The 27,678-nt window shown below is 40.3% G+C and overlaps 1 protein-coding gene and 1 long non-coding RNA gene across 2 annotated transcripts in view; one reads left to right on the top strand and one right to left on the bottom strand.

The window, feature by feature from the left end:
- The window catches only part of B3GALT1 (beta-1,3-galactosyltransferase 1), a 175,695-nt gene that overhangs the window by 141,476 nt on the left and 6,541 nt on the right, over window positions 1–27,678 (top strand). The gene's annotated exons all lie outside the window — the stretch shown is intronic.
- Window positions 10,992–11,601, bottom strand: LOC148595774 (uncharacterized). Its single transcript, XR_015914423.1, has 2 exons — window positions 11,537–11,601; window positions 10,992–11,090 (listed from the first exon to the last, which is right to left on the bottom strand). It is a non-coding gene; the product is annotated as an uncharacterized LOC148595774 (long non-coding RNA).

Here is a 27,678-nt window from a genome sequence, read left to right as displayed (position 1 = left end):
TTTTCCCTGCCCAGCATAAGTAATATCAAATACTATATATCTAGTTGAAAACTGCATTATTTCCTTTTTGTTATCATCAGCCAGTGTTAAAGCTGAGTATAAAATGTTTTATTACTTTAACACTCACTTTGGACTTCAAAACTCAGTACTTTTAGAATATACCTTTGCTGAAAGCTTCATCCCATGTCTCAGTAGTAACAAAGTTCATTATGATAAGAGGCACAAGGTTCAGTACAAAGATGGTATGTATCTTTTATAACCACAGTGGGGAGATAGCTACTTCCTTACCTGCCATGACAATTTATTCAATAAAAAGACAAAAGGTACATTTACAAATGCACCAATTTTCCCTGTCTCAAGAAATGCCAAAGATTTAAGGAAATTAAGAAAATGGACTCTGACATAGATACTACAAACAGTAGGTATTTTGGAATACCAAACTGAATTTCAGGAAAAAAAAATAAATACTGCAAAGACTTCTATACCTGGGGGCTTTAAATCAAGACATAAAGCCCTATATGTTCCCTACAGTTTTATGCTCCCTCCCAGTATTTTGGCGTCCTCTTGAAAAAGAGTTCATAACATTTTCTGCATAGACAGGTATCCATGTACCTCATATTCAAAGACATGAAATAATGTTGTAATTAATGAAACAAATTACCAGTAGTTTTAAAAGCTCAAGTTGGAGTTTAACCAGGAGGGTGAAGCATGAAGAACCAGGCCTGAAGACGAAAGGCAGAGCTAAAGGAGAAGAACCAGATCATGTTCTGTGTTATGCTTTGCACGTAATCCATTGTGAACAGTACAAACAGCACTAGCAACAGAAAAGAAACCATCTATAATTCTAAAGGTCAAGACTGTGCTCTCCAGGTTCAGTGCCCAAGTTGTGGTATTCACTTCCCATGAGAACTCCTTATTCTGAATCCTTTAGATTCAGAACATTTTCCATCTCTTTCCTTCAGGAGTATATTTTGCTGAAAAACGACAGGAAGAGTTAAAGCAGTATAAAACCTACCATGAGATAGGTGGAACCATGAGAGCAAGAACAGAGTATGGTGCCCACCAGGCTTATGGAACAACCAGTACATGGAGACTAACACTGCCTCCCTGAGTAGCTTCAGGACTTTCTCATTCACTGTAAAATTTTGCAGCAATACTGGAAGCAGCAAGCAGAAGTGGCAGGAGAGGTCACAGTAACCACATATTCTCTAATGAGATTTTGTTTCATGCTGTAGAACTGGGAAACTGGCAAAACGCAGCTCACAAGAAAAAGCTCTGATCACTAATTCTCACTTGCATGTTTGCACCTCCTGACTCAGATTAAAAGAAGAAAAAAAAAAGAAAAAAAATAAAAGAGAAGTTTTTCCCAGAATAACAGCCTCTTGCAGCATCCACAGCAATGACATCACAGTGAAATCCATGACACGGACCATGAGCAGATGCCATGACAAGATGAGGAAAGCATTTTGCAATGAAGGAGAGTGACCACGCACATTGGCAGCCTGTGAGGATTAAGCAAGGATTCCTGGTAACAGACAACAATTATACCATAGAACTATGCTATTCTGTCACCCAAACTTCTCAACAGTTCTATTCAAAGTCCTTTCTCACAAGATGGTAATTAGGAAATTTTAATTATATGACTGTAAGAAGAAGCCAGTGAGGATAAAAGGAATCACTAGGCCCAGCTTAGACAATACAGAAGATGCACTGACATGCCCATTTCAGATAGTACTCAGCTCACACTATCCTGAACCACTTTGGATTTAAGAGCTCTGTAACCATATTTAGGGAGGTTTGTTTTGTTGAAAGTAATAAAAGCAACTACTCAGTAGCTTACAGAAGCTCTGGGTCACATCTGCTGTTTTTGTTTTTGTTTTGGGGGGGAGGGGTAAGTGGGGGGTGTAAGCAGCTTTATAGACCTATACGTACAAAAACACATTAACTGCATTTTCTGAAATACCAAGATATATCCTGATTTTTTTCCCACTTTTTACACACACATCTATCAATACATGTCCCATGCTTGCAGCAAGATGGACGGATGAATCTACTGCTATCCTCCACCAGACCTGTTTCTTCATGGTTATTCAATGAAAGAGTCTCTAGCTCCCATAAACAAAAGTCCAGTCCTCGTCTTTCATTATCCTGCATGTGCAGGCAATGGCCACACATGCTCAGACACTGACCTACATAGCTTAGACATGATCCTGATGAGTTATAAATACTTTCTGGGAGGTCATCGAGAGGAAATCAGAAAGGTGCACTATCCCATAAAGTGAGAATGATCATAAAACCATGCATATTAAGTCATTTTAAGTAAATTAATACATTTCCCCAGACCCCTTTTGTAAAATCCCAATCATCCAAATAAATGACCTGTGAAATAAACTTCCAACAAAATTATTCCATAACCTTCAAGTCTTTCCCCACCAAAATCTCTTGTCTTTTGCAGGACCCTGGCCCTCTTATACAACAACTTTTAAGCTGTGGGGGTTTCCTCCTTGAGGAGCACAACACAGAAAGAACACAATTTGGCCATTAGCTGCTCTAATTCTAGTGAAGGGGGCACTGGAAACTCCCAAGCACTGCTGCCCCATGCTGTGGTGAACTGGTTGCCACTGTAAAATACAGCAGATAACTGCAAACATCTGCTCAAGAACAGGCCACTCCTTCTCTATATTCTTAATATAAATAGACTTTTTTACTCTGTACCTTTTTTATTGTGTAACTAAATAAAATACTGAGTCAGCTTATTCCCCAGAACTAGTAGAATTTATGAAACTGCAGTATTCGTAAGATCTTCTATTCCAGCAAGCCTTAGTGTATATTGTTCAGTGCAGAAATACAACATGAAATGGAAGAATAAGCACCACTTTTATACTGCATTTCTTATATGCTACTTGCTTATAACACCGTAGATTGTTATTCCAGATACTTTTTAAATTACTTGTAGTAAATTCTTCTTTAATTTACATGGATGGGAACCATGCTGTGCTAGAATACATAATATAAATAGCAGTATTTTACTTTTACACCACAGACATAAATCCAATTTCTAATTGGAATCCCACATTTGGACATCAGGCTTTAATCTTATGCTTCATTTACCAAGAAACAGTTGTATTTTCTTCTGAACTTCTAGTTGTGATACATTTCTTTCATATTATAACAGTCAATCAAACTCACCTGATCCCTAAGATTGCTCCATGCAGGGGGTGCTGAAGAAATTAAGGGCATCAGGACTGTGAACTGTCCTTTTCATCACTGTGTCCTTTACATGAGGTTCAGAGAAAACATAGAGGATCGATGATCATTGTGCTTCACATCTCCATGTGTAGAATCACAGGCCCATATTTTATCTGAGTGGATAATGAAAATAAAACCCTTTAAAATTGCCCTTTTTAAATTTTGGATATTTATTCACTAAAATACTTATTTTTGCAAGAAGCTTCATAAATCCCTGAAATTGGTAGAAAAGATTTGGTCTAAAAACACAGGGTAAAAATGGCACAAACAGAGGCCCCTGCACATACTCCCGCAGCACAAGCAGAGTAGAGCCACTTTGCATACACTCAGAGTCTGCGCTCCACCAGCACACACCAGCGATTTCAGTGCCGTTCCTCATGAACACTGGTTCAGCAGACCCATTTTCAAGCTGCTGCCTAGCCCTACTGCAAGATTGCCTGTAATGTGGAACCCCATGCAAAAACATTATCTGAAATAACAGACAGAGCAAGGTTAGGTTATAAGAACACATACAAAAAGTCTATTGTTTCTTTCAATCATCAGTTTAGGATTCTTATGGAAAAATCTATTCTACTTCTGCGGCTATCTTATTATTTTCATCTTATTGACATATGAAGTTGTTCAAGTTCATCAAGGTTTTGTCAGAGCCCCAGTTACTAACTTATACATTAAAATACACAAGGAAAAAAAAAAAGACTACAAAAAGAGTTCCTAAAAAGAAAGATCATTGTGATAAGGGAGAAATACCAACAGAATCAGCCTTGTACTCAATGGAACATTTTTAATCTGTTTCAATAAAGCACTCAATAATTTCTGTGTAATTTCTAAGACCTACAATACTTTTTTTTTTAATCAACATTTTTTATCTCTAACATTTCTTCATTTTTATACTAATTAGGAAATAACTAAAGAAATGCTCAGTCTCCATTATTGTATTTATTGCCATTTTGCTTGTTAAGGCAACAATGAAGTAGCAGTTCTTTAGACTTTCATCTTCTTTTCCTCTTTCATCTTCATAATCGTCATCTTTCCTTTCTCTTTTCCATTTCCTCAGAACATTCAGGTACTTGAATTTTATCAGCACAAAAAGGAAGCAAATTTCAAAACTGAATGCACGAGCATTCATAGAACTAGAATTGCAATTCTACACTCATACAAACCACTTCTAAAAACACTTGTAAACTTATTCAATTAACAAAATCAAACTGTACTACTTGACCAGGTACAGGCTAATTTTTGAATATGCACAGTCCTTCTTTAAAATAAAAACTTCGAAAGACATTTCCCTGTCAAATGCATGTGAACACTGCTAAGAAATTATGATCTAATTACTGATATTGCACAAACAGAAAAAGACTACATTAATTGAATAAATTACTCATTTCCCAACTGTTATGATATATACTGATGAATTCCCATTTAGCCGCTTTTTAGGGAAGCTCTGTCAATTGTCGTTATTTACATACTAATTTCATTTAATGCTACAACTCTTGGCTTTTACAATAGCACCAGCACAGTTTGTCACTATCAATTAATGAGAATTTCCTAGCAGTTATCATCCAGAGATTTTTAAGGGAACAGGGAACAAAACCACTAATAATTAAGCAAACAATCCGTTACAACATGTCAACTTTTATATAGCATCCACCCCATTCATACCAATGATGCAAAGGCATTAATGCATTTGTCGTGAAACTGTAGTGAATGTCACACTGTACATAAATGAGTTGTGTACAGTCCTTTGCACTTTTGAATGTAAGCATTCATTTAAGTCTCTTCATACACATCTCACACCAGTACACAGTAGGAATTGAAGACAGTGATAGAGATTCATTTCAAAGAACCCACCACTGCAATGTTAACTTGTGAACAAGCTAAAAAGTTGTCAGAGGCTTTCAAAGGCCTTGGACAAGAGCATACACTTGCATTTCTGCACATCTGTAGCAAGTGCAACGGACCATTACTACACACACAGGACAACTGATGACTTACTGCACACACAACATGCATTTATTGGCACACAGCCATGCATGCAATGGCACAGCTCACGTGCTGCCCACCTGACTCATTTCAGCCACAGATTCCCCATGTCCTGGCTGAGGAGCTCAGAAGAGGGGTGGAAATAAGGAATTATGTATTCTGGCATTGAATTCATTGAGAATGTCACACCAAGCGACCCAAGTTTTCCGTGATAAAGGAAGGCCATGCATTAAGATAGCGCTGTGGTCTATAATCTCATCTGCTTCTCACCTTTGGTCCCCATATGGATCCCATGTCCAGTGCCAGAGAGCTGCAAGGGAGTGGGCAAGGAGCAGTGTGATGCATCCTGCATCTGTGTGAACCAGTGACCCAGCACAGGGGGCTCTGAGCCCCCACTCTCCTGTGGCTGCAATAGGGGATCACAGGGCTCCATTGAAAGAAGATTTTTGGGAACAGGCATGCACTTTGAAAACATCAATCTTTCTACCTTCACAGTAACAGCAGAGCTTGACTTCAGAGGTGCAACAAAAACTATTTATTTGCACAAGTCCCGCCCCACTACTTCTACAGGATTATTTCTAGCATCTTCCTGGAGACCCTCACTACTATCATCTAATTATTTGTTTTTAGGTTTCTCTTTCACCTTCTACCATGAGAGGAGTTATCTAAAACCCATGTAAATATATCTTGAAACATAGATGAGTTCACTCATGTTTTAAAAAAAGTCTACCTACATTATTTTTGAATTTTGTTATCACTGAACATGGTGAAGCCCTCCAATAAACAGAATGTATCTTTATTCTACTCAAATCTGCTTGAATATTAATGTTTTAATGTTAATGTTTACACTACAAGTACCACAAATATTGAACATTAAGATTTTCTTCCTCAGAGGTAAAATGAAATCGGATCCTTTAAGATATTCCCTGTTGTATTGCAAATCAGAAACACACTTTCATTCATTCACTATGCTTTGCATATTATCCTTAATACTTTCTCTATTTACTTTTCTTGATTATTACATTCAGTATGTGCCTTACCCAAATTTAAGACCAATTTGTCTCACAGGACACCAATTCCTCTGGATAAGGAAATTGCAGAGTAATTCAAAGAACCCCAGGTCTCATTTTCATTCCTAACCTTGAGTCACAAATCCAGAAACAGTTTTGCCCGCTAGTAACTCCTCACACCACTGCAGTTCAACTGAACCCGCAAGGCAAGTCCAGGTGCGCGTGACAGACAAGGCTGCCCGACATGGCGCCCACAGCACCAGGCCTTGCAGCTCCAACGGACAGCGAGATGGCTGCCATAACAGCCAGAACCAATCAGAGCTTGCCTTCCTCCTCCCTGGCCAATCAGCTTGCGTCCAGCTCTAGGAAGAAGGCTCTTATTGGCTAGTTTGCTGGTAGAAGCACAGCACTGCCCCGCCTACCACCCGGCTGCAAAAGAAGCTCCAGCTTTAACTTTTCTTTCCATTTCTTTGGTGCCCGCCTGCCACTCTTCCTGCCCACTCCTCACCTTGTCCCACATTCCCTTTTGGACAACACTGCCACTTACAATCTGCAGTTAGTCAGCAGAGGAGCACAGCACTGCTCTTCTAGGTACCTGCACACTCTAGTTATAGGGTTGTTTCAAGCTCAATGAGGAGAGACCTTAACCAACCTTTAAATTCAGGACTTAGTCCTATAAACATTATCCCCCTTTCTCTATCTCCAGGGTCTGTAGCTAGAGCCTTACATACTTGACAGCATCCTATTAAAACAAACAAAAACTTATGATCATTTAGGGACTGTGCAAGCTTATAAAAGCCAGGTGCGCTGTGCTGAGCTGCTCCACACATTTGGCTGCGGAGCTTCTCTCCACCTCTCAAAAAATTGATTTCTAGGGCTTTGGCATGAGCTGTTTCCATGCTTTAGACAAAGGGATTGTAGTACTGAATGCAGTCCTCCAGAATATTGCTGAAAAATAAATCAAAACCAGAACCATTCCTTCTTGTAGGCCTCCTAAAAACCTGTCCAGAAAAAGAATTAACAGGTTCACAAAAATAAAGTAAATTATAAATTTCATATGACTAGTGCAATGTACAAAACATTAGCATCCTTAAAACAACTGAATGCTAAATGCACTTAACAGAAAAGAGAAAGAAAAAGAAAAAAAGAGAAAGAGAGAAAGAACCAACAATGGTACAAGGATAGTCAGAGGCAAGTAGGTAAAAAATAAGTAATAAATTATCATGCAAAGCTGTCATTTAATATGCAGCTGTCAACTGTTCCAGTTTCATTTTGTCCAAAGGTTGGAAAATGAGGTCAAGATTGGATTTTGCAGATGCAGGGATAATTGTTCTGCTAACTACAGGCCTCCCTAGAAGTGAGCATTCACTGTGGGCCCATTAAAATCCTAGTTAGGAAACATATTACACTAAAAACTCCCAAAATAGAGTGTAACATTCACCCACGGCTAACCATTTATATTTGATACACACATTCCCACACAAATATATATATATATGTAACTTACATAAATAAAAATATACAGAAAGCTTATGCATCATACGCATTATACACATTTCATACATAATTAGCCATAGGTTTAGTGAGCCCTTATCAGCCTTCATGTTCAAGAAATTAATGTACCCGGGCTAACGCATTAGCCTCCTTCATGCTTGTGTGATCTCCAAGCTGAAGTCACATGCGCGATTTTCCCGTCTTGCATCACTCATTTATTGCTGTGTAAAGGAAGCCACTTGCTAGATGATATCTGGGAAGGAGATGACACCCCCTAGGGGGTCCCTGGAGCTGGACTCTGGGAACCAGGTACCTCCTGCTTTTCTGCCCCATCTCTTGGATACATCCAACCAGTTTGCTCTAATTTGCTCCAGGTGGCTGTGACCCTCCCAAGAGGTCCAAAGCAGGAAGTCTCACTGCCAAGGCACCAACCACCCCATGCACTCAAGAGCAGTGCGTGACCAAAACAACTTGTTCACTAGGGGCGGCAAGGACCAGCCTCATCCATTTTGCGCCTGTTAGAAGAGTCCTAAGCAGGGACCTGAGCCTGAGCACTTTCATAAAAAAGATACAAATGTCAGTATGGAGGGAGAGACATAAAAGCCATAGTTCGCACTGCAGACTGGGTTTAGATTAATAAGTTCGCACTGCAGACTGGGTTTAGATTAATAACTGGGTTTAGCTTTTTCCTTATATCATCAATGCTCTGAGTTGCTCTTATTGCATAAAGAATATATTGTCCAGGCACCTTTGAAGATTGCAGTGATGGAATGCAACAGCATTTTCTCAAAACACTGTCTTTAGTCTATGATTTCTAATCACACTTCCCATGTTAGCAGGATGGGGTGGCTGGTCTTATTACTGTTATTTCATGGGAATATCCTTGAATATTCACTTGCATTTCAACAGAGGATGGCCAAAGGGTCATTCCACAAGCCTAACGCAGATCCCAGCTAGTGCAGGCTGCTGGAAAATGATTTGTTAGCGAGCCAGGCAGACCGCTCTGTGTGTTGCAAGGAGGATAAACACAGAATTTGGTTGCATCAAGCAGGGTCTGAGAGAGCTGCTATTCACAGACAAATGAAACTGGTCTGCCCTATCCACCTGCCTGGGAATGAAAGCGGCCCCTGCTCCGGACCTCCACTGTTTAAGATATTCTCATCTGCCTCCAACCTTAATTTTAACTTACAACTCTTGACCCCAGAGTTGTTTTAGCAGTGTTAGATCAGATTTCCCGCCTCTGCTATGAATGACATTTTGTTTTCATCCACGCAGGTGTTCCCAACTCCCCCGACCCAAACTATTATGGAACTTTTTTTCTCCTGGCCAAGCTATATTTTTCCTTTGATCCGGTTAACCAACCTATATCTGCTCTGTGTGAGGTGAAAAGCAGAGAAGTAGCTGAGGCATTTATTTGCTCTGTGAGAAAAAGAAAATAAGTTGCCAGTATAAAATCGTCTTGCTCTAAAAGCTATTCAGAGAGGCACAGGCAGCCTGTGAGAGCACAGAAGAAGGCAGTCAGAGCTGAAGGGATCATGTTCCTCTTTGCGTGTGCAAAATTTCAGGCACTGCTCTGCGCCTGCCCACTCATGGAGATGTCCCACAGGGTGATCTTAGTAGCAGCTGCTCAGCGCAGGGCTCAGTGTAGACAATCTCACCAATATGTTTCTGTGCATAATGCTCACTTTGCGAAAATCCTACACTCATATTTAAAACCATTTAACTTCATAATCCTAGATCCATGCAGAATCCTGAATTCATGAAGGGATAATTATGCTTTTCTATTGAGAACCAACATTCTTGCCAGAGACTTTCATCACGACATCTATTCATCTCAGTTTGCTTTCACTTTTAGTTACATCTTATGCCAAACTCTTTGGGTTTCTGAGACCTGGCCTGCACAGAATCCTGGTCTCCCCTCTTGCCTCTCTTGCTGTACCGCACACAGGCCCTAGGAGAGCTACTTTTCCCTTGGTGGCTGGCCAGTTCTGCCACACAGCCAAGCACTGCCGTTTCTTAGAGGCTACGTTCTTCATTTTACCATAAATGCCATCATCTCCACTGTCCCACTGCCAAACATTTACCCCTCTAGCTAAAACTTAAATCGTAGTTTAAGATGCAAATGCTTCAGCTATTACTTAGTCAAACATACTCTGGTCATTTGATAAAAACTCCACGCCTCCTACATGAGAAGCATCCGGTGGTGAATACTGTATCCTGTTGTAATGAAGTGAGGAGGATGCAATAAAGGAGCAAATCTAAAATTTCAGCACTAATAGCCGCAATTTTCTGTAAAATTTCTGACCAAGTTTTCTATTTCAGGTCAATGCATAAATTATCATTTAATGCTACTGTCCCTTTCAATATGTTTTCAGCAGCACTCAGAACTGTAATTTGCCATTTTAGTCTAAATGGAAAGAGTACAATTTGCTCACACTTAACCATGTAACCTCATTGACTTCAGTGAAAAAAGGCAAGCGGAGACCAAGTCAAGTCTAACTGCAATTACAGTGTGTGTACAGAACATTGTATTCATTACTTATGATATGATGACAACATTTTGAAGTGAGAGGTTGCGGCTGACCCAATTACATTAGAACATAAAGATAAATTTGCTTAAAGAGGCAGGAAAAATACATTGTGTATAACAGTTCTGCTATACTGTATTTCATTTGTAAACACTGCAAATTGGTACTCAAACTAGCAAGTTAATAAAAATTAATCTACCAGTGCTGTGCTTTAGGTTAAAGGATGGTTACAGCACGTTATGATTCTCTTGTTCAATTAAAATTGTATAAAAGAAATCTAATGACCTTTTTTGAAAGCACGTTATATGTAGACAGAATATATAAAGGCATCCTGTATAATTAACTGAAAAAGCAGCATTGCAAAGCAAATGTCACACCCATTTTAAAATACTAAATACTTGATAAAATTCAGGCTTGCTGTATTTCCGGTGAAAGTATAAAAAGGCTTCAGACTACGCAGGGAATCTTTAGAGACCCCAGCACCTATCAGATTTGTTTGGTATAGGAAGTGAGAAGTACATCGTACCTATGCAAAGACAGTTACACACCATGTCTGTCTGCAGTTGAAAATAAAGTTCAGTCAAAACTGCTTCACTCAAGCACAAAGCACCTCAGCTGCAGCCTGTGCTGGCACAAGAAGCTTCTCTGGCATCCAGCCACCTTCTGCATCAGGTCTCAGACCTGTCATCTGCTTTCACTTTCAATCCCAAGAGAAAGAAAATTTTTCTTGTTTTTATTTTCTTTCTATCTTACTCTACTACAGTATTTTAGAGTTTCTGCAGTAAGATGGTAGGCAAAACAAAGCATCATTTCAGCTCAAAAGAGCAACCTGTCAAGGGCTATGTGGTCACATAGAGACTGTCAGAGGTTCTCCAGCACAAATCTCACAGCTGTCAAGTTTGGGTCTCTCTGTTGATCTTGGAAGAGGGCATCAGACTTCCCTGATCTAAGCAGCCTACAGTGTTTGGCTTTTCAGCCCATTCCCCAGGCACGCGGCAGCACGTTACCCCTCCGGAGCAGCAGCACGACAGCTCCAAGGCCCTTGGCTGGATCGGAAGCTCTGGTGAGGGCCGCCTCTTCTCTCCCTCTGCACGCACAGGAGGAAATACCTCCTCTAAGGGGCAGATGAAGCCGTCATACAGATTGTGTAAGGGAATTCCCACCATGTTTTGAAGAGCATGGCCAGACCTACAGGCATTTCACCTTCCCCTATAATCAGCCATCACAGCGGAACGGCCACCCCTCCATCCTTCACTGGGAGATGCACAACGCTACCCTACCAGCACACAGATCAAAACTGCATCAAACATTCCTGATGCAATAGTTTCCTAAAATCAACACACTGCAGCTTTACAAAGCCTCCAACTATCAGACAATACAGTAAAACATATAAAAATATCTGCATAAGCCTTTGCATTTCGAGCTGGCAACACAAAATTGCAGTAATTATAAATAATGAAGTCTCTGTCAGACTTCAGTGACAGGGAATCTGAAAAGGCTGCTCGCAGACAGCCTCCCTCTCATCCCTCTCCCTCCCACACTGGTGTCCGGTAGCTGCTGCTCCTTGCCAGGAGCCCCAGCCATTGGGCAGGGAAGAGCCAGGGAAGAGCAGTGCAGCCCACTGAACTGTGGGCTCTTTGGCTAATTTAGCCCCTTGGTAAATTTAGCAGAGACTCCAAGCAGTGGGGATTTCTGTTCTGTGAGGCACCATGGAGGTTATAAAGGACAGGCTCAATGGCTAATGCTGCTCCTGCACACACAGGGCAAGCCTGGGGATGGCAGATCCATGGCTTTTGGGGATTTGTCTTTTGCCTATACTACATTATTGATGCAAATCCACATGGAGATTTAGATTACTTTATTCTCTTCCCTATGTTTTCTATTAAACTATGTTTGCAGAGGATTATAAACAGCTGATAAGTAAGGCTCCAATATTAATGTGAAACAAGCATTGAAAGTGCTTTAGATAATTCATGCAGAATTTAGACCGTTTTCCTCAGATATAATCAGTAAAGCAGGTCACAGTAAGGGTAAGTCAACTGGCAGACACAGCCTCAGCTGGGTAAGACAAAATATCATTTTGCTGGCAGACACAAGCTTTTCCTGCCAGCCTCTGTGATGAAGTCATATGGCTGTGATTGGCCATGAAGAATAGAGAAGTCCAGGCCTGTATGGAAAACTTGCACAGTGGAAGCTTCCACTGTGGAGCTTCCACAATTCCCTGAGCTTTGCAGCCTTCTGCAGGAAGCGAGCGTAACAGCAGTCCTAGCTTTGTATTCTGAAAAGCAACAACACTGCAGAGATTAGGAAGTAGAAACAGTTAACAAGCCAGACATACCCTCACTTCTCACCATCCTGCAAAACTGCCTGTCCTGAAGAGGGAAGCAGCTATTTCACTTCCAAGACTGTGAGAGACCACAGGCTTCCTTGGCCCAACTGCAGGAAGGCTGCAGAATGGCCTGGCACCTTCCTTAGCTCTCCCAGGACCAAATGGAGAAAACGATCCAAAAGAATGCAGAAGTGGCAAATGCCTGTTAGCTCACTCACTACTGCTGAATGTAAATGCAAGATCAAATTATATTTTCTGACATTTCTCCAGACTAGTTTCTAAGTCCTTAAAGTGTTGGGATGTAACCTGCTATTGGAGTAATAACACGAGCATCATTAGGGAAGCGTATTTCATGAAATTAAAAAGTTTAAAAAAATAGAGCTACTGCAGAAATCTATACACAGATTTATCATTTGTACAGCTGCCCCTAATGGAGTAATTTCTACAGCAGGCGTCTGGTGCTTCACATTTGAAGATGGCAGTAAGTTGGAAAGAGCACTCCCAAAACATTTCCCATTATAAAATCCTCACCCCAAAAGAGTGATTTGCTCGCTATATGAGGTGAATGGATAGTCTGCTCTGAAGAGCTCAATTCTGCTTTTATTGAAATAGCCTAGTTTTCAAGGTGCTTAATCTTATTTCTTCTTTGGAAGATCTGGTCTGTCATTAATGCTTTGGTGAAGGGTAACCCTTCTTTTTAAGCACCTCAGAAGGTGCTCGCAATGGTTTGTTTCAAACTACTACAAGTTTGAGGTTCTAAACTATAACCTGCGAACAGAAATATCAGTACTTTGTTCAGACAAGGCAAGGACATGTGGAAGCTTAAATGCTCGTCCTATTACTTTAGTCCTAGGTTCAGCAAATTGGCAAGCAGTAGCAACTAAAAGCAATCAGCTTGGCCTTTAGCTGGTGACTCATCTCTCCTTGACCTTTTGGCAGCAACAAAACTTTCAATGCTTAAATTCACAGGCTGAATGAGCAAGGGTCTAATATAAACAGAAATTCTAGCTCAAAGCTTGAAATAAAATGTTCTAACTACCTACTGCAGATATATTTGCATTAATAAGCATTTATTTCCACTATTTTTATCCTGCACTAGTTGCCAGTATCTTGTCAAATGAGATCACGTCAGGTTACATCCCCTGAACTTAAGAGCCCAGAGTCTAATAAAGACAAAGCAAAGTAATCCAAATGCATAAAACTAGAAGCAGAGAGAGAAATATGCAAGGTAGGAAGGATAATGGGAATTCATTAAAGATTTTTCTAAGTAAGCCTCAATTTGTAGAAAGAGATAATATTTATGGAAAGACAAAATTATAGAGCAGACAAAAGATCAGACGTGGCTTTAGGCATACAATGCTACAGACTTTAGGCTAAGGATAGCTTGGAAATAAATCTTCATGTTTAAATTAATTATGCTACTCAGTAATAAAATTTGAAATGAGAAGCACCTTTAGAGAATAAGGGAACCTTAACAAAGAGGGAGCTGATTAGCTCCTGTGGGATGAGCAAGGCAGATATAGCAGGTAATTACTGCCCTTGGACACTGAGAGTTTCCGATGGAGAAAACTAGAATGTGCCATAAAAGAACGATCCTTACTGAATACACAATTTGTATCCAGAAGCAGTTAAGAATTTTGTTTCCCAGGCTTATCTTCCAATTATGGATGAGGGCTTAGGTCAGAGATGGAGCTGTACACTCATAACTAAAGGTTTTTGTCTTGTCTCACATATTTGAAGAATGTACTCTGTGCGTAGCAGTTGCTTCATTTATATCTATTGAGTTTTCTCAAGGATGTCTGGTGCACTGAACGAAGTTTGTTGCGTATGTCTATGTGCCAAGGATTCTCCACAACAGGAAGCATTTATTGTAGGGCCTTACACTTGTGTCTTGGCTCATGTCTGGTTTACTTGGTATATTTTTGTCTGTAGGAAGTTTATGATGATGACAGCGGCAAGAAACAGCAGGTTGTTAAAAGGCAGGAAGAAGCACCTCTGGAAAAATTATTTCACGGTATGATCTTCTGCCAGGATACATTATAATTTAAATATACACAGCACCTAGTTAACTTGCCTGCTGTTTATAAATTACATTCTCATTAATGGTCTTACTTGAAACATTTTTGGTCATATTATTTATACAGCACACTCTATGCAAAATACACCTCAGGTTTTATTTTACTGCAGTTTTTCTAGAACCTTTTTCAAGGAATTTTTTCTTGAGATACAAATATTCATTTCCCTTGAGACAGAACTATTTTCCCCTTTTTATTTTTGTTCTCTTAAAAAACGATGAATAGATTTCTGGAACAAAAGAAAACTGGACAGGAAGTTTGTCACATTAAAGGAGCAGGAGGGAAGATACAGCAAAGTGTAACATTTAACAAAGAGACTCCTGGAAATTGCAGTGTCTCATTCACACTCGTACGAGCCACAGAAGCAGCATCCCATTGGGATGATACCAATGGGAGTTGCAGCTGCCAAAGGACAGTGAAACCAGAAATGTCTTTGAGCAAGACGCAGTCCAACTTTTGGATAATAACCTGTCACTAGAGCTTTTAAGAGCAAAATAATGTGTTTTTCTTTAAAACCTTTAAAATCATTTTAAATCTAAATCCATACTTATGAACTTAAACAATTTCTGGTTATTTTATCCTGAACCTTTGCTATAAATAAACCAAACAGCAGATACTTTTGATCTGGCTTGCCTGATGAGATGACTGAACTCAATTTAGCATTTTTAAACACAGACCTTTCTTTGAAAGCTACATTCAAGCTTCTAAACTTAACTGACATCATTTTTTGAAAAATAGAGGAAAAATATCCCTGAAAGGTTCCTTTTTCAATAGAAATAAAGTGATGAGACCTGCACTGTCATTTCAGTGACCTTGATCCCCCTTGTCTGAGAATGCCACCTGAGCAACTGATAATGACAAAAAGCCCATAAAACAGCCCTGCATTTTAAGTGGATATAGCATAAAAATCACTGTATTTCTCTATACATTTTGAAAAAATTGGAATAGGAATCTGAAGAAATCTAACATATTATATAAAGCACAGATAAAGGATTTTGTACACGTATAGAACGCAATAAGGCTCCTGTGATGACATCCAATGATGTTCCCTGGGGCTGTGGCTTTTGGGAAACTAGAAAATGCTGTTAAAGTCACGCAGGAGACTTCGCATCCTATGTACACATACAACACCAAAAAGACACCACACTAGTTCCCCATTGAAAGCCAACCATAGCTTGCCTTGAATTTAGCCATGGCTTTAGCCATGCAAAATTAATAGCTTTAGGCAGCACAGTTCCATTAAAATTTTCAATATTTGGGGCAATTAACATCGATATGGCTGGAAATGAACAAAGAATAGAGCTGTTAGAGGCCATTTTGCTATTCTTTTTATTACTGATTGGTAACCACTTTTAAGACTCAGACAAACAGGTCTCCAGCAACTCCAGAGAAAGGCAGAAAGGTGACTCTCTGTATAAAGCAGAAGGGCAAGAGGCCTGGCTGTGTGACTGCCAATATGGTAAGTCCTTCCACTGCACCTAATGCAAGCCAGCGTTATCCATGTTAGATCACTGATGCAGGTGATTTTGTGACAGACAAACAGCACTGTCATGAGAGCAGCCATCAGGCAATCGCTGCACCGCTGCATTTCTTTTGGTAACTTCTGTTTTATCTCAAACCTTAGTTTTAAAATCTGGAGCTGTCTGTTGCTTGAAAAGTGTTTAGGTTGACTTTAAAGACATTTCACTTTTAATGCTAAGTTGCTTGTGCTAAAGAAGCATTTTATTCAAGGAGACTTAAGAGCCAGTTTTGTCAGACATGCTTCTTGTCATCCTTTATTACATTAGATCTTCCGATATTTGAGCAAAATGCTGAGAAGTAAAGGTGAAGGTCATTGAAACAGGAGGAAAATAAAATTCCTCTTTCACTATTCTTGTTTTCATTTTGCCTATTGCCATACTGTCCACCAAAAACACAATTTGAAATATCAGATAGTATTAGTTTCATTTTTAATTGCTTAACTCTATGATACTATAATAACTTGGCAGCTCTGCAGAAGATTTATCACAATGAACAGGGATTACTTTCAGACAGTTCTCCTAGATTACTATTCTTTATACAGAGACTTAAGTGCCTATTATGCAGCTTCTGTGATCTTGTATTTTCAAAGAAAGTTCCTTACATATTAGAAGATAAAAGGACATATTTAAGAGTTTTGCAGTCCAGATCAGCATCTGAATTTCTGATACCACAGTAGCAGGCTGTAAATATCAAATGAAGAGGCAGTCTCACTCCAACAATTCAGTGCTTACATTTCTAACCATGATAAGAAATCAAAAATAATATCCGTTTAAGTATTTCAAAGCTTTAAAAACATTTCATTTCTAAAATTAAAGAATGCCTTTTTATGAGGGGGGGGGGGAGAGAGGGAGAGAGAGAAGGGTATTTTTGTATTAGATTAAAAATGCTTTCATTTCCTAAGACAGGAAAAAAAAGGGAACCGTCTATATTCAAAAATGTTGCTGGCAAAACTATACAGACACAACAAGCATATGAATTCTTTAAAAAAAAATGGATCTTATCTTATACTTCTATCCCTCTGTATTCTTTTTGCATCTGCTGATTAATTATCAGTATTTCCCTTTTCTGTAACATGCTTTTTTATAAACTTCTTTTTTCTATGGATTATTACACTAATACTTATTACACTAAGTATGTATTTTTCAGCTTCATCATTTTTGTTGTGTTGGGTCTGTTACTGTTTAAAAGAAAAACCTCATTATACCTGTATTTCTAAACCAAAGTCTTTAATTTAAGGGAGCTTTGATGTACTCTGAAGTTTCTGTAATGCGCATGCTGGTTTTTAAAGCAACAGCATTTTCTGTTCGGGGCATTGCAGTTTTCCCTTAAATGCACAGGTAGCAGTGACTGACTGTGGAAGCAGAGAGAATCTTACCATCCTGCCCCGCCAGGGGACAAACCCCGTAACACCAATATGGTTGGAGTGCCCTTTATTGTTTACTGCTCGCTACTCCTTGCGAATGCGGAAGCTTGCTCTGCCACCAATCAGCAACAACGCCACCCCACATGGCTAGGTACTGACTCTTCAAAGACAGACAGCTGACTCGCCTTAATTTCTGTTAACCCTTTGCTTTCCGTAACATCGCGAGATCTTCCGAGCGCCAGGCCTAAGTTTGGCCTAAGTTTGGCCAAGTCAGCTTATGTCAAGCACGAAGCCATATTGCTATGTCTACATAACCGACCACAATAGTCTATGAACAAGATGCAACCTGCAGGGATGTACCACACAGCAGGTGACAGTAAATGCTTAGTTCATTCTGGAATAAGAGCAACCAAGTCCAATTCAAAAAGTGGTAGTGCTGGTAATGACAATGATGGAAAGAAGCTCCTTTCTGAAAATTCTTTGTTTCATCAAGTTTGCAAAAGTGTCTGACAAAAAGCAACAGATTTAACAAACAAAATTAAAAGATTCCTGTCTTCTCCAGAATAGTTTTGACAAAAATTTTCTCATCAGCTCTACTTATAACAGTGAGCATGCAAGTCACTCTGAACCCTTCCCTAAAGGAAATTTCTTTAGCTCTGTCCTTTCGTATCATCATTTCAGAGAAAGTTCCATGTAATAAAGGACAACTCTAGGACGTAGGGAGAGTTTCAATAATGTTATATTAGACAGCGTCTAATTCTGAAGCACCAATACGGTGGTGCTTTGCAAAATCTCGGTTTGGTTATTTTCTAATTTTCTACCTGCAGGGAGTTAAAAGCAGAGCTCATTGTGTTAAACTTATTTCTGCCAGTTGACAATATTGAAAAATTATCTATGTGATACATTTCTAGTTTGCCAAAAGCTATCAAAGTCAGTACAAGCTTTCCATGGGCTCTCTTGGATTTTTAGGAGAAAGTCACAGAACTAGATCCCCGGCCTAGACCAAGCGCTGTTGGGATGGGGACGCTGCCCCAGCAAGAGATGCTGGCAAGCGACCGGGGCTCAGCTCGGGGCAGACCTGTCCTCTCAGGAGCCTGTCCTGGCCAGCAGTCCCAGCTGTGCCAGGGGCAGCCCAGGAGGTGCCAGCAGGGCGGGCTCTAGAGCATCCCAGCCCCCTGGCCTCAGCCTTTTCAGGCATAAGCAAGGAACGCAAGGGTGAGAATAGCTCTTATTAAAAACAAACACACACAAACAGCCACAAGCCTTTACTATAGGACGATGAAAAACATCTTAAACGAAGCATCTGTTGAGATTAAAGATCAACAGTTAACTCCACACTATCATCCTTAACACACTCCATCTCCTCTCAGTTCTGTAAGACTCTGTGCTATGGAGCCAAACCAGACCACGTGTGGTAGAGCCCAGAGTCCCCAGGGCTTTCAGAAAGCTGCTATCCTGGCATGTAATTTATTGGCTGAGAGTAGGTATGTGAGAACAGCAGAGCATCAAGACAGCGCTGAGCATTCACAGCTCCCATTAAGTTCAATTGTATTTGCATTGCCAAATTTTATAAAAGAAACCTTATCACAAATGGATAGTAGTAGTAATGCTAATCGGTGTATTTTTCCTTAGTAAAAAGCAAAGATTGAAATAACAGACTGACAAAGCTGCACCGAAACACAAAGTCATGGTGCCTTGCAGGTTTTTCTTTCATTCCCCAGCATTTAATCTCAAATGTCAATAGTAAAAGCTATAACAAAATGAGCTTAATGGGCTCTGTGGGCACTCAAGATCAGCTGCCAAACAGGAGCAGAAAGGCAGAATTGAAATGCCCTGACACATTCCTTTTCTCCGTGTACCAGGTGACTTCTAAAACATACTGCAAAGGTAACTTCTGTGCACAAGATTTCAGAGTTTCAAAGAAGATCAATACTCAAATTTCCGATCATCCATCCACCCCTTCATTTCAGCCAGGCTGAAGTGCTTAGAGTGCTTATTAGGTGAGGAGGGCTGTGAGTGTCCCAGCCTCCTTTGGCCCTCACGTCGCAGCTGCACAGGCAGGTACCTGTCCGAGGTGCCTCCCCGGGGCAGGGGGCACTAACGAGCAAGCTGGTACCGCGGGGGCAGCGGAGCAGCAAGCTGGTACCGCGGGGGCAGCGGAGGCAGCCTCCTTCCCTCCTGTGCGGCTCCAAGATGCAGCCAGAGAAAGTGCCCAGTAGTTCTACCCAGCAGTCAGGACACAGGCTAACAGAGACAATCCCACTGCTTTGGTATCTCTTTTGCAGCCTGGTTTTCTGTGACGATGCCCCTAAGAACCAGTAAGCTTATGTTGCAGTCTCTGGCTATGTAACCTAAAGGAACCTTTTTTATCTTCCTTACATTTTATTTTATCTGCTAGGGAGGCTGACAAATGACTGAGCTCCCAATTCAATATATCTGCTTTTAGAACCTTGCAGTTTTGTTCTTGTCAATGTTGGCCCCAACATTCCTCAGATTAAAAGATGATATGTCTAGACTTCTAGTTACTTGACCGAGACAACCAAGAAACCATTTTTCATATATGATACCATCTGATGGATTTTCTTCCATACGTGCCAGACAAAGCTATAATTTGCACATTGTTTTCTGCCAGCCACGATAATAATCTGGTATTGTTTGAGGCAGTTGGTGTGGTCCCAATACAGCATATATATTACTTAAAGAATGTCTTTAGATTGAGTTTTCTGTGGTCTTATCACCATGACAATTCACTGAACTATTGAAAAAATACTCCTTCTTCAACTGGAAGATGTAGTGATCTACTCCATCTTGTTTTTATTACAACTTTTTGTATATTTCATTAGAGATGCTAAAAGTTATTTTTAAAAGATTCCTGGGAAATTGCAAACACAAAGCATATAGTTTCAATGATGAATAAGTGACTTAATCTCAACAGTGCAAGTATGTCATTTGTAGCACAGAAATACCTTTTCTCATTTTTTTCTCAGTTTGCTTTGGTTGTACTAAGGAGAGGAGAATCACAGGTGAACTCAACATATTTCTGTTTTTAATTGAGCTAACAGAATCTTAGAGGAATTTTGAAACTCATCTTTGCGGTACAAGAGAAAAAAGTATCACCTGAACATTGGCTCTTACCATCCTAGTGGGGACACCTTAACCAACATTCAGAGTGAAAAAATACCAAATTCACCCCTCCAAACATTTGGCTGAAGCTTGTTAATAGGTCTGGCCTGAAGACAGAGGTTTGACCCAACATACAAGAAGTGCTGGGATTTTATGATTAAGTGATTAATATATGCTACCTTCAAAACTGTACCTTGGGATTACATTTTGCCCAAACATTATACAATACTTGGCAAGCTACACACTGTCTATCCCTTGTTACACCATCTGGAGAAAAAAAAAAAACAACAGCAATAAAACCCTGATGTGCACATTCTGCCCTGGCAAAGGCACACGGGGGAAAAAAGCTTACCTGAGCCAAGAGCTGTCTCTTGCTTCTATAAAAGAGCTCTGGCTGACTCAGAGGCTTGTGACAATGATACAGCCCCTCACTATACCCTCATTTGACGTCAAAATCAGAAAATCACATCCATCCTTTGAACAGCAGCACATTCTCAAACACTTTACTATGCACGTCCTGGAAAACTGCTGTATGCATGAACAAGTTTATTGTCAATATCCAATTAAGACTCCAGTTTATGCTCTAATGTGATCTCAGTGGAGTCAAAGGATACAAAGAATCGTTAGGTGCTGTGAAAACAAATGAAAAAGGAGAAAATGGGCATGTTCTTTAATTCTCGCTTTTTAAATTCACAGAAGTACTTGAATCCATTTCCAAAACATTCCCATAGCCAGTGGAATTTAAACCTAAATATTTAGTAGGCAAAAGGCAAACAATTATTTGTTTGCAGTTGGTGGAAGAGGGAGAAGTTACTTTCAGAAGAGCACATACAGAGTGCTTGAGCTCCCTGGGCTCTCACAGGAATGGGAGGTAGCAGCCACGCTTCTGCCTCCGGTGCCCTGCGAGGGCAGGATGCCCCGTCTCCTCGCTCGGTGCACTCATTTCATGGGCTAAGCAATGCAAGCAGGCTGAATATCAAAATTGCTACATAAAGTTAATGCAGCTATACAGCGAGTAAAGCCTGGCTCACGTCAATACACGACAATCTATAAATAAACAATAATGTATAAATAAACAATAGAAGGCGTGTGAGGCTCTCACCATCAGTCATCTTAGGAAGCAAAAACTCAGGATATTCTCTCAAAGGAAAAAGCAATCAAACAAACAAAATCCCTTTTCTGCAGGATGTGCATCTGGTAAGAGGTAGAGAGGGAAGGAAGGTGACAAGGAACATGGATTAGGACGAGTGAAAAATAACCTGAGAAAAATAATTTTAGGAACTTCCCATTCTGGAGTTGCATTGAACAGGCAGTGTTTAGAGAGAAGAACTGGAATGGAAGTCTTTCCCCCAGCTTGTGCATTATTTTTCCCAGAACGAATTAATGCTTCACTGAAAAGGTGATCTGCAAGTGGCATTTCAGCAAGCCTTACTGCCTGACTTTGAAATTATTCCCACTGTTGTTCACAAAAAGAGAAAATAAGCTCAACCACCATTTTCCTTGGCTTCCTTTTCCCTGAAACATACACCCAACGTTACAGCTTAGAAAAAAAAGTAAATGGCAGATGGCAGCATTTTTGCAAAGTATGTGCACACTGAGCTAGATAGACTGGCAAACTCATTTGTTGAAACGAATGGACAAAGAAAGACAAAGCTTTTCTTGGCGAGTGAAAGGAAAACAAAAAATTGGAATCCTCTTTACAAAGCAGGGGACAGTTCTTCATGATGTTTTTACCATATAGTTGAAAGAAACCATCAGAAATGAAAGAAATCCCTTATGCCTCTTTGGAGCATTATACTTTACTGCACTAGTAGCCAGCATAGCTTTTACAGAACAAAGGAAAATTCTGCTTATTTAGGTTGCTTGCCTTCCCCATTGCCTTGAGCTCCTGAGGATGGGGTAGCTCCTGGGGCCATGCTACCCCTGGCAGGGTTTCCAGACCAGCACAATTTAGTGGGATGTCCTGTTGTGCTGGGAGCTGAAGGCTGTGCCCCTCCAGCAGCCCCTACCCTGCGGGCAGCAGGAAGGCAACCTTTTCTCCTGAACAGTGGGGCAAAGCATCCTGGACGTCTGCACGAATCCTCACGTTTCTGGGTTTCCTCCATGAGGAGAGTGAGCCAGAATGCAGCTTCCTCCCTGGTAGACACAAAGCACCAAATGAAGCACTGGCTGGGTCACCTAATGGCCCCCTACATGAAGCATGAGTCACACAGCAAAGCTCCACCGCTCCACGGTCAGCAGGATCCCACACCACCTTGCACGACAGCCACTCTCCTGCAGTTCATATCACTTTTGCTTCATGCTGTCTTTGATATCAGAATAGATGGAAAATAAATAGAACCATAGATTACGGAGTGCTTTAACATCTCTTTAGTTCAAGAAATCTCTCAGATTAAAATAATACTGAAAGGAGGCCACTCAAAGAGATAGAAGGTTTTAGGATGTTGAGGGAGATCTGCACAAAGATCCCCATGCTCAGAAGAACCCCCACTGTTTCCATCCACACTGTGGGCCAAACACCATCCTCCAGAGAAGGTCGAGTTCATATTATTTATATAGCAATCTCTTCTGATTCTACTCAAAGACTCAGAACCCCCGATGTTCAGAAAATGCTCAAGAAATGTTTGATCTTACGTTGCCTCTGTAAGAGAAAGAGTTTCTCAGAAGAATGTCTCTCTGGGAAAGTACTCTGTTTAATTTTTACAACCCAGATATCTGTATTAAGATTTGAACCCTGATGCACATTGGTTGGCAGATTTTATTACTGTATTACCTGCCTCCTCCGGGCCTGCAGCTGCTCAGGGGACTTGTGTTTACAAAGCTCTTGAAGACCCACAGATAGAGAGCATACAGAAGCAATCCATATTTTTACACTGGATACTTCTCTCTTCGTAAGGTTGGCCTTGAGTTCCTGTATAACTAAGGTATATCATGCTTCCCCTCTGGCACAGTGATAGAACATACATACTGCTTATTGCTTCAGAGTTCATTTCCATCAGCTGTGCATCATTTTCATATGTGAGCGGAAACCAACGTATCTCAAAGTAAAGTGGCTGGTAAGAGAAACTGGTCTGTTGAGACTGCATCAGAGTCAACAAAGCCAGCCACGTACCAACACAGCGCACTCGAGCGGGACGAGAGGCAGCCCTGAACGAAGCTACGTGCCCGGTACCGCACATACTGAGCTCAGCATAGCACAGGTAAAGCACAAGCTGGGACCAAGAAGGCTGCTTTGGCTGCTTTTCAAGCCTGCACAAGCCTTCAGCCACCCTTATACAACACTATTTTGCATATGTTTTGAGAAATTCTTCAGTACAGACAATGGATCTAACATTCACACCTACATCAGCCCCCTGGGGACCACACAATTACAGGTGGAGAAGCCAACTGGAGAGCCTCCAATTATTCTGAGCAGCAGCTATTGCATTGGTTACGCTTCTGTAACCACCATAAGAAAGGAGAAAGCAAAATGTGCCAGCAATCTAATGAGCCCACAGAAATGGGCCCATTCTTTCCTTGCTACTTCCAGGGAAAGACAGACAAACGCACATGCACGAACATTAGGAAAAAGTTCGCTTGACTGTTTTTCTAGTTATCAGCCAAGGCAAACACCCCTAATTGGGAAGACTCACAGACAAAACATCTAAGAAATCAGAGCTAGCATTCCTGACTACCCATACTGTTCTTCAGGGTTTTAAATATATGCTCCCTAGTGAAAACTTTAAAAGTACACATGAAGGAGATCTCTAATGACACAAGCAATAAAAGTAAGTTGGAAGAGGAATTCAGACTAGCTCGTTACCAGAAAGCAGTTCTTCCAGCAGCCTGATTAGATGCCTAAGATTATCAGCCATATTCTGTCCATCTGGGAGATAAAGTTATTAATGAGAAATTCTAACTATTCATCAAAAGCAGCTCGTGAACCACCTCCTCAGCTTTTGTCTGCAACAACTCTTGTAGTGTTCCAGATAAACTCTGATCTGATCACAAAAAAAAAGTTGTTACCTAGCTACCTTCTCCAGAGACATATAAGGGTCTTCCACTGAGACTAATTGACAATGGACATTAATTTGGTAAAGGAAACAGAAACAGAAGATTAAAGAAACGTTCTCTGCAGGAAGAGGGGGAGAGCGCCGGCACAGGTGATTACCAAGACGGGGGCACAGTTTAGCTATGGAGGCAGGAACTCAATATGATTCCAAGCATCGTTTTCAAATCACACTTTCATTTGAGGAGGTAATTTGCTGCATTTTTTAAATAACTTGGAAGAGTGAGCACAAATTTACTCCTTTGGGTTTACATGGTTATATATTTACCCATCTGCTAAAGAACAAAAATGCAAATCAAAATATAAGCATTCCATTATTTAATTTATTAAAAGTCTTCAATTACTATGAGTCCATCTTCAAAATCTCTGCCACGAGATATATATGGCTTCTTGTGTGGAATGCATGTTCTTTGAATGTGCACGTACAGTGCATACAACAGTCCTTTCAGCTGTTAAGCATCGGAAATCTAAATGCTGGCAAACTGACAGGGATTGCAGTCATTAAGTCCATTTATGCTAGCTAGAAAAGTCCAATGCTAGCTTGCACTTCAGTGTTCATAGTTTTACAAAATGTTCTCTTCTGGAGTTGAAATTTTCCTGTTCAACCCCCAGCAATGAAGGTTTTCATTTATTTTTAAGTTTGAGCAAAACCTCACCTACCATTTAGCTATGACAAAGTGAAATGAAGCATGCCTCCCCTCTTCTTTGTATAGGCCATTACAGAACCCTGACAGTCCAAAGTGGTGGCCTTCAGACAGGCCTGGCTCTGCCGTGGTCAATGGACCTGTAAGGATTTACACCAGTTGATGGCTACATCAGCTCCTTTGTGTGAAATCACCCTCCATCTATGTAAGGCAAATGGCCCAAGCCAACAGAATGTCAGTCCAAGATGACTGTTCTTTCTCCTTAAAAAAACTTCTGTATTTTTGAAAGTATAGCAGGCACTACAGTATCTCAGCACTGTTACTTCAAGAGGAGCAGGGAAAGTGTCTGGGATGTCTACCAGCCAGTGGGCAAGGGGTGCAGCCTCCTTTAGGCAGCCCATACATGGTTATGCTTAAGCTGTAGTTATTTGTCACTGCCAGATTTAAGGAATGCCATTAAAGGTGTATATATATGTATGTATGTATGTATCTGCCTGGAAAAGTTCCCATAAACTGGAGAATCTCAGTCTCATCTGCTTGTCCCAATAGTATGCCCAAAAAGGACTGAATCTTCATCTACTTACAGACAGGTCATCTGGCTGAAAGGTGTCCCAAAGTCATTTGGTTGTTTGGATTTCTTCTTAATATTACAATTCTGGGAAGGAGGGCAGTTTTGAAAGCAACAGCTTACATTTAGTGTATCACAAATACTTCAAAAAAGCGAGTTGGAAACTTCAAGAGTGGATTATAAATAGCTCAGTGAGAAATGCTTTACAATACAACCTCACGTTCATTATTGTAATGCAAACATGAAAAAAAAGTGCAATCTGACAAGACAAAAGCTCTGGGACTTCTGCAATATGGAAAATATTTCCATGGAAAGAAAAAAAAAATCCTTGTGGTCACAGAAGTTTTTAGTCTAATTGATATGGAGAAAATCAGAAAATAAAAACATCTCAGCATTTTAAAAACTCCCTATTTTTAAGGCAATTTTTGGGGGGCTTACCACTGACCACCCACGTCTGCAGAAACCAAACAACCACCCCTCAGACCGGAGTGATCCTTAAATGATGTAGTCACAAGGTATCTCTCCCTTGAAGAACAAGTGATTTTCAAGCCTTCCACTTGCACAGTGTGGTTACTAAAGCTTTGCAGTGAGGACAGGATACACCCACCAAAATTCTGTTCCAGGTAAAAGTGCAGAACTCCTTAAACATCAGCTGAAAGAAACATGCTCCCTCTCCTGTTAATGTCTTTTAATGTCTTCAAGACATTCATATGTTATGTAACATGTTCATAATCTCTAGAATTCAAGTAACTCCTAACATAATTAATGAATCAGTCCAGAAATGGCTTCACATTACAAGATTTGCCCCTCTTCCCTTGGATAATCTCGGTTTAGTATTAAGAAGTTCATGAATAGAGTAAACTTAACACCATCACTCACAGGAAAACACTTAACAATTACATAAATATAGTTACTGGACACATACAAATAAATTATGGAATAAACCCCACCAGTAACTGTCTATCAATGAGAGATATGCTCTGACACATTTATATATAGCAAAAAATAATGTTTTCAGATTGTGGTGCCCCCAGTTTTGATTAGGTTTAAAAGCAAAGTTCCCCAAACCTCACAGCAGATGCCTTGATGGGCATGTGCTGAACCGTTTTAGAACTTTTCCCAATAAATCCAGAAGTTTTAATTGTTTGTAGTTTTCCTCCAATTTCCCCTGATAGCATGTGAGTTATGGGAAGCAGGTTCATTATCCAGTTCAGTGAGTTATCATCTCCACAGACACTGCAAGTGTGATTGCAGGTTTTTCAGCCTTCATGTAATCGTTACTCCTCTTTTTCATGACAGAGATTAATTACGGCTGGCAGCGCCACCAGGGTGGGCATCTACATAATCAAGGCCATTGTCATCTATTCTTAGTGCCATAACCCAGACTGCCATCTCACAGGCTTCTCCATGAATACAAAGCAAATGAAATGGTGAAAATTAGGACGATTATGACATAAACGGCACTGTATTTGATTTCAAATACGATTACTTGACGTTAATGTCACCTATCGACACTGGTAATGAATTAGGTAAAGTTTCATGAGTACTAAAGACTTTGTTTAAGCAGTTTTGAAGCAGCTTATTTAAAGTTTCAGTTATTTTTTTAAGAACTCAAAGGCTCGTTCTTTTAAACCTATACTTCGATTAGATGCAAAACATTGTAAGCAATTTGGTGGTGACATGAGTTAAGCAACCTCGTTGTGAGGTTTCACAATAGAGCACAGCACAATACCTAAAAAACATAAT

The sequence above is a fragment of the Tinamus guttatus genome, unplaced genomic scaffold, assembly GCF_059628265.1.
Source record: "Tinamus guttatus ecotype Peru unplaced genomic scaffold, ASM5962826v1 Tinamus_guttatus_pri_ptg000060l, whole genome shotgun sequence".
NCBI classification, from domain to species: domain Eukaryota; kingdom Metazoa; phylum Chordata; class Aves; order Tinamiformes; family Tinamidae; genus Tinamus; species Tinamus guttatus.
The sequence above is the reverse complement of the archived record's forward strand: the minus strand, read 5'-3'. Positions and strand labels throughout refer to the sequence as shown.